A 9,033-nucleotide genomic window follows, 5' to 3' on the forward strand; every position below is an offset into this window, starting at 1 on the left:
TTTTGTCCTCTTTCCCAATATGATTAATGTAAACTGAAATATTATTTTCTAAATGATCATTTCTCTTGTTAAAAGTGATTTGAAATATTTTAAGTGGTTGTTGATAATTTGCATTTCTACTTTTGAAAACTATATAATTTATATGCTTTGATCATTTGTCTATTGTCTACATAGTTATTTGACTTTTGTAGTATAATTTAGCATAATTTGGAACACAAGGTTTTGCAAGGGTCAATATTGAAAAATTACCCATGCATATGTTTTGTAAATTAAAAAACTTTAGTTAAGGGGGGGAGGGAGAGAGAGAAAATAAAAACATATACATGGATAATTTTCAATATTTACCTTTGCAATTTTTTCCCTCCCTTCCTCCCTTACTTTCCCCAAGATGGCAAGTAATCCAAAATATGTTAAACATGTGCAATTCTTCTATATTTATTTCCACAATTATCATGCTGGACAAGAAAAATTAGATCAAAAAAAGGAAAAAATTGAGAAAGAAATAAAAAAGCAAGCAAACAACAAAAAGAGTGAAAATACTATGTCATGATTCACACTCAGTTCCTACAGACCTCTCTCTGAGTATAGATGGCTCTCTTCATCACAAGATCATTGGAACTGTCCTGAATCATCTCATCTTTGAAGAGAGACATACCCATCAGAATTGATCATTTTATAATCTTGTTGCCATGTACAAATGATCTCTTGGTCCTGCTCATTTCACTCAGCATCAGTTCATGTAAGTCTCTCCAGGCCTTTCTGAAATCATCCTGTTGGTCATTTCTTACAGAACAATAATATTCTATAACATTCATATACCATTCATATACAACCTATTCAGCCATTCTCCAGTTGATGGGCATCCACTCAGTATCTAGTTTCTGGCTACTACAAAGAGGGCTGCCACAGACATTCTTGCACATACAGGTTCCTTTCCCTTTTTAAATATCACTTTGGGATATAAGCCCAGTAGTAGCACTGCTGGATCAAAGGGTATGCACAGTTTGGTAACTTTTTGGGTATAATTCCAAATCGCTTGTATCCATTCACAATTTCACCAGCAATGTATCAGTGTCCCAGTTTTCCCACATCCTCTCCAACATTCCACATCATCTTTCCCTGTCATCTTAGCCAATCTGAGATGTGTGTAGTGGTATCTCAGAGTTGTCTTTATCGCATTTCTCTGATCAATAGTTATTTAGAGCACCTTTTCATATGCCTAGAAATGCTTTTCATTTCTTCATTGGAAAATTGTTCATATTCTTTGGCCATTTATCAATTGGAAAATGGCTTGAATTCTTAAAATTTTGACTTATTTCTTTATATGTTTTAGAAATGAGGCTTTCATCAAAACCCTTGAATGTAAACATTTTTTCCCAGTTTATTGCTTCCCTTCTAATCTTGTCTGCATTAGTTTTATTTGTACAAAAACTTTTAAACTCAATATAAATCAAAATTATTTATTTTGTGTTCAATAATGTATTCCAGTTTTTCTTTGGCCACAAATTCCTTCCTTCTCCACAAATCTGAGAGGTAAACTATCCTTTTTTCCTGAACTATGTCTTGCAATATATTTTTCCTATTGTCCCCCATATATTTGCATTGAACTTGCCAGGTATTAATATTTTTGTTAATTTAATTTTAGAGTTACATTGAGTTCTTAATAAGTTTTTATTGCCTTATCATCTGCACAATACACTGTTTCAATTATTATTGTGGTGGTCTTTTTGCAAATACTTCTTCATGAGTAAATCAACATAAGACAAGCAAGAATTCCATGAAATAATATTTTTGTTATCGCTGAATCCATAATAAATTCACATTTATAGTGAAAATTTAAAGATTGATATGTCTGAGTTCCTCTAATAGTATGTCAGCTACTTATTTCCTAGAAAATGTTCTTGCATTAAGAGTGCCAATAACTTTTATATGGTTTAATCACATGATTCTTAGCACCACTTTTGCATTCATACTATAGCCATGGTGAAGTGGGGTGGTGATCAGGTTTATCCAATCACATCTATTTTGCTCCTCCCTTTACTATGACTTATTATTTTATGTTTATGTTTATGTTTAAATGGATAGTAGTACTAGGAAATAGTATAAAAGGATCTGTAATTATCATTACCTATTTGATAGCTCTGAGTCCCCAGACTGAGAATATAATTCTGTCAAAACAACTCAGTATTAAATTTCTTTTTTCTATCTTTCTTGGGAATATGCATTTCTTCCAAATTGTTATCTCTAGTAAGTATACACTGATTAGCAAATGCCATCACTTAAAGCTGTCTATAAAGACAGATAAATCATATAAAGTGAAATATTATTCTCATACCTGGAGGGGGGAAAAAACCTTCAAGTACAAGGAGCTCAAGGGGAGGAAAAGATAGAAAATCATAGTTTTGGCCTGGAATGAAAGCAAGAGGAAGGTGGAGAGCAGGGGCAGCAGTTTGTGGAGCAGGTGAGGAAATCTAGCTATATACAGACAGACTTACTATTTCAGCAGAATGTTAGATCTTTGAATGCAGGGACAAATTTTCCTTTTGTTTCTGAGTCCCCAGCATCTAGATCAGGATACTTTACTCCTAGTACCCTTTTAAAAAGTTTCTCCGTATTATGAAAAGTCCTGTGGAAGGCATTATGGGGGAGACAAAGACATTATGGTGTAGCAGAAGGAGCTTGCTCTGGGAATCAGGAGAAAGGAGTTCTGGTTTGGGTTTCACCACTAATTCACAGAGTGACTTTAATAAGTCATTTCCTTTCTCTGGGCCTCAATGACCATGTCTTCAAAATAAGAAGGCTGGGTTAGGTGACCTCTCAATTCCTTTTCGGCTCTGAATCCTATCGTCTCCCTTTCCATTCACTGAGAAGAGCTAGCTGTCGGGGCTGAATGCATAGAAAGTTTCATTTCAGTGCCCTGATCCTTCACATAATGAGCAGGGCAGTTTTTGTCTTCTCCAGGTGAGATAGCCCAGGGTAGTCCTCCTTCTTGCTGAATACTTCTTTTCACAAGAGTTCAGGAAGGGAAGGGAATTCAAGAGCTTACCTTTCCATCAACTTCCCTCCTGAGAGGAAGACCTTTTAAATAATGGACTTTTAGCACAAAGGGTCTGGAAACGACTTGGCAAGAAACATGAGTGTTCAGAAGAGTCTCAAGAGGAACACTTGTTCTCCAGTTGCACATCCAGTCAGGGTGGCCTAGTGTCTGGGAACAAAGGAACATGGCCATAGGGAAATTGTGGACAAAGTGGACACAGACTAGGACCTTAAGAGGCTTTATGTGATTGGGTTAAGTGGTTTCTAGGGTAGAACTGGTAGAGGAGAGGACAGAGGAGGCTGGCTGTAGATTAGCTTTCAGGACACCCACACAATGCCTATGGGGAGGCAAGCCTGACTGGTTTTCAGTGCAAAAGGCATTGTTTTTTCTTCAATTAGTACCTCTTTTCAGTAATATTAACATTTCTCTCTACAGTGTACTTAGCAACTAGAATCCACTGAGAGATATTAGCCAGCCGTATGTTTAACTTGACCAGTACCATGAGAGCTCTGAATAATGTTCTTTTTCCATTGGGAATGGACATTCTTGGCAAACTGACAATTTTCAGTTATCCCTTCGGTTACCTGCTTTTAATATTATTCTCATGGTTCTGTGATAAGAAAACTCATAGGTAGTAACCACAACCTAGTTACATCCTTTGTCCATATCCTCCTATAAATCCTTCCAGGAGATGCACTCAAAGAGTTAGAGGCTTTCCTTTAGCTCTTGAATTTCATGGAGCACATGGATTATGTAACTAGTACATTGCCTTTGGCAAAATTTGATAACTTTTTAGTTCTATATTTCCCAATCCTCTTACAGACTTCTGATCAGCCATCAGATAATGACTTTATTTAAGAATTTATAGACTGGACCCCAGATGGACTGGGGAAGCTTTGCATGATGGAATGAATCAATGTAGACAGAGATGGAGAACCTTTGAATGGAAATGGTGAAAAGACTTGTAAGTTCTGGAGTTTTGTGGAAATGTGCTCTAAATGTGTTAAGCAATGACCAAACAGTGTAAATGAATGGAAAAGAAAATTTGAATACAGTATTTACTAAATACCTACTATTATATTAGTGTACAAAGAAAAGATCTCTGCTCTCAAAGAGATTACATTTCACTAACTTCTTCATTATGAAAGTGAATATAATAAAACAAAATAATGAATTCTAAAGCCTAGTACAATTTACCTTTGTATAACCTGCTGTTTTGAATTTTTCAGAGTTATCTGTACTAAAGACATATATTTGCATCATTAGAAATTTTGCTTGAGAGGAAATCCAGTCTTCCATCCTATCTCACTTTCAAAGATCAACTGTTGCATAATCATGTACTATGTCTGTTAACCTTAGAATGTTAGAACTGTATGTGCCTGTGTATATATTTGATTCATGCAGATGTGCTCAAGCAGGAAAATAAGTCTTAATTTGGCCATTTTTTTTCTTTTTTGCCATGAGCTGGTCAGGAGGAAAGGGTACAATTTTCTCCATTGGCTCATTCCTGGCAGGGGAAGGGGGGTCAAAACATCATTAACTAAATCTTAACTGTTGAATTCAAGCCTATCCTCCGAGGTCCAGGAATATATAGGTCAGTATGTAAAAATGCCAAGAAAGTCTCCGCAGCATTGGAAACAAGCCGTTTGTTTATTTTTATTTAAAATCAGTTCATGCATGCACCCACCTTCCCTGCTGGGGCTGGGAGCCTCAGACTCTGTGGATTCCAGCCCACTACAAACTAGGCCTACCTCCAACAACAACTTTTCCCTTGGCCTTTGATGGATATGTTTTTTATCGAGGCAAACCCAAAATTGCAAAGGGATAGAGAAGAGAGTATATATATATATTTTTTGTTCCAGAGAGCTAGGCTAGCTTTGTTTGGAGAAATAGTTGCAAAAGGGAATTATCACACTCCCAGCTAAGATAAAAGCTCTCTAGGGTTATTGCTAGCAGAATTAATTATGAGTGAGCATCCAACAGTCAAATTATATCAGTTTCTGTCCTCACTCCACCCCTCTCTTTCCCTCTCTTAAGGAATAAGGATAAAGAGGAAGGCTTACTCTAAGGTCTAGTTTGGGCCCTGGCAGCCAGAATATCTTAGTTTCCCTGCCACCATTAATACATATAAACAGTTTTGAAGAAGAAAAGAACAGTTCATTTCACCTCAATGCATCTCAGTTCAACAAATGTCAACTATGTGCCCAACTCTGTCCTGGGGCACATGGAAATGAATAGAAGCATATGGGCCCTGTTCTCAAGGAACTTATGCAACAATTGAGAAAAGAACCACTCATTCTCTCAAGCAGAATATCGTTATCTGGCTAAGGAACAGAAAGGGCAGAAGTGAAGGAAAAGAAAGAAGCAAAAAGAGAATGACTCCGGCTCAGTGTAGGAAAATACTTGCTTAAAAAAAAAAAAAAAAAAAAGAGCTTTCTGAAAATATCATAGGCTGTCTTAGGGGAAAAAAAAGTGAGCATCCTCTCACCGGATGTGGATAAGCAGGGAATACATGACCATTTGTCAAAACTATTCTAGAGGGAATTTGTGCTTTTCAGATAGGATTAGTTGGGTGATTTCTAATGTACTTTCCAGTTTGGAGAATAGAGGGTTCTAAGTGGTTTGATTTTTTTCAAACCTGTTTGTAGACATCCTCCTCCTCCTCATGACTCCATTACCCTATTTTCACTAGCATTTTTATAGTATTTTAAGATTTGAAAATAACTTTAAAAACTGTCATCTTACATAAACAATTAAAACTATTTTTTGTCTGCAAAAGGGAGGTGCTATTTTTATAATCATTTTCAGATGAGGGAACTGAGGCAGAAAGAAACATGGGCCGACTTGGCCATGGTCACACAGTAAGAGTCTGAGATAGGATTTGAACTCAAGTCTTTTGACTCCAAGTGCAATGCTCTATCCCTTGTATCCCCTCGCTGCCTCTGTCATTAATGATTTTGGGGAAGGGATGGTATCTTTTTACTTAAGAGCAGATATGCATATGCAGACTAATATTTAGACAGTTGGATGATGTGCAACAAATATTTGTCTACAATATGTGTAAATATGTGGGTAATGTTCTGGTTTCTATCCAGATACTGTATGTTAGAGGCAGACACAACTGGTGCTTTCGTTGCTTGAACTATCCACAAGCATCATTTCTTACCCTTCTACTCCTCAGACAAGATCTACAAGTGAAAGGGAAATGCTGAGATCAGGCTGAATCTGACAATAGAAGCAAAAACAAGCTAACTTACAGTATATTGGTGTTTCCAGAAGAAAAAATATTTGAATTATCCAAAGAATGGTCTGCATTCCCCAAAAGCTATGAAGTGTATAGACAAGTTCACAGAGGGTTAATCACCAAACATCAAGACTGAGCAAAACCCAAAAGCATACAAACACCAGATAATTATATTTGCTGCAGCTCCCTCTAAATCAGTGTTTACTCTCTGGCTTCTCTGTAGCTATAATTGTCTCCATGCTGCTGGTTGCTAGGCAATTGGGCAATTTTCCTTATCTGCTAAGCATTTTTTAATGTGCAAGTAAAATGATACACTAGGAACAAATAGGCACCAAGAGAGATTTTTCTCTCCTCCTTTGTTTTGAGGAGTTGATTTTTTTCCCTCCTCCTTTTAATCTAATGAACAAACCTGCAATGTACTAGAATTTCATTAAGAGACATCATAGGTTTCTGAGGCTTTGAAGAACTGGTAGGCCCCCAGCAAATGCTAAGTGATAATGCTAATATATCTGAAGTCAGTAGGATGAACTCTCAATTGCTTTAAAGTAGGACTCATGAAACTGCAAACTACGTAGAAGACAGAGCATCTCATGTAAAATGATTATCAAGTTCAAGGGCTTGCTAATATTTGTCATCAAATTTAATCATGTTTCTATAAAGCAAGTTGTACTTTATGAGTGGTCAGAAGTAAATTAAATTTTCCTAAATTTTCACCAAAAAAATCATTATTTTGCATTTAGAGACAGAAACTTAGGATCACTAAATACTGTCATGTTCTAATGTAGTAATAATAGCTAGCATTTATAAAGTTCTTAAGGTTTGCAAAGTTCTTTACAAGTTTTACCCCATTTTATCATCAGAACAAATCAGTGCTAGGTACTTTTATTATCCCCATTTTACATATAAGAAAACTGAGGCAGACAGAGATGAAATGATTTAGCCAGGTCACATGGCTAGTATTTTGAAGCTTCAAGTTTAGCACTGTACCACCTAGCTGCCTGTGTTCTAGAATAGTATATTTAACTTAAAGGGCTTTGTGGTTAAATTTCAGGGAGTCCATGAACTTGGACAGGGAAAAAAATTGTTTTCATCTTGAAATAATTTGACTTCCTTTGAAATCCTACATATTTTATTTTATCCATTTAATTTTTTTTTTCCTGAGTAGGAATCAATATATTCCTGTTGGGGGCCTATGACGTAAAAAATGGTTAAGAACCCCTGATGTAGGCATAAGATCTTACTTAATAACACAGTTCAAGTGAAAGTAAAATGTTTTAAGACTTTATTTGACTTTTTTTTTTTTTTTTGGACCCTGAGGTTAGAATATTTTGTAAATACCCACCAGTAAAAAAAAAAAAAAAGACTCTTTCAAAAAAAAAAAAAAAAAAAGTATTGTATTAACCAACATAGATCCCATAAATGCAAAGATCCTTGATCAGGTGAGTAGACAGTTCAGTCTGCAGAAGCCATTGGGAGATAAGGAATGGCGGAACAAATTGTGGAACACTTGATTATGTAATCAGTCCACAACAACCCAAAGGCCTGATAGTGCTAAGATTCTAAAGACATCCCACTCTCACTGAGACTAGCCCTTCTCCCAGGAGTCTGGAGGAGGTTTCTTCCAAAGGATAATATTGTAATAAGAGTGATCTGAACTGATGAAGAGTGAAAGCAGAATGGGGAGAATAATATACATGAGGAATACAATAATAACATTTCCAAAAACACCATAAAATAAAAGTCTGACTGATGAGTAATTATAATGAAGATGCATGGCCCCTAGAAGAGAGAGAAGCATTTCTATCCATTCAGTAGAGAAGTCAGGACGATGGGTACAAAATATTGCATGCTCTGCCTCATTTGTTAATTTTGTTGTTTTTGTGTTTCTTTGTTTTTAGTGGGCATGTCTGGATATAACTGTGATATAAAAAACAAGACATATTGATGCATGTAAGACAAATATATCTGGAAATAATTGTAATTTAAAAAAAAATCAATAAAACATCTATTTTTTTGCTGAGGCAATTGGAGTTAAGTGACTTGCCCAGGGTCACACAGCTAGGAAATGTTAAGTGTCTGAGACTAGATTTGAACTTGGGTCCTCCTGACTTTAGGGCTGGTGCTCTATCCACTGCACCACCTAGCTGTCCCAATAAAACTTACTTTTAAAAAAGATCATATGGACAAAACTGGGATTTAAATCTGGTTGTTCAGGTTTAAAATCAAGTTCTCTTTTTATAATTACATGTGGCGTTTCTTTGCTCTTCCAAAAAGAATATCTGATTTCATATGTAGCTTTTGAGGCAATTGATAGCTTTTGATAGAATTTTTTTTTACCCCATTTGGGATTTTTTTTTTAAATTTTTATAATTATAACATTTTATTTGACAGTACATATGCATAGATAATTTTTTTTTACAACATTATCCCTTGTACTCCCTTCTGTTCCGAGTTTTTCCCCTCCTTCCCTCCACCCCCTCCCCTAGATGGCAGCCATTCCCATACATATTAAATATCTTATAGTATATGCTTGGTACAATATATATATGCAGAACCGAATTTTGTTGTTGTTGTTGTTGCAAAGGAAGGATTGTATTCGGAAGGTAAAAATAACCTGGGAAGAGAAACAAAACAAAAAAAATGCTCACAGTTTACATTCACTTCCCAGTGTTCCTTCTCTGGGTATAGTTATTTCTGTCCATCATTGATCAACTGGAAGTGAGTTGGATCTTCTTTATGTTGAAGATTTCCA

Source organism: Sminthopsis crassicaudata, chromosome 2 (genome assembly GCF_048593235.1).
Source record: "Sminthopsis crassicaudata isolate SCR6 chromosome 2, ASM4859323v1, whole genome shotgun sequence".
Classification (NCBI taxonomy): domain Eukaryota; kingdom Metazoa; phylum Chordata; class Mammalia; order Dasyuromorphia; family Dasyuridae; genus Sminthopsis; species Sminthopsis crassicaudata.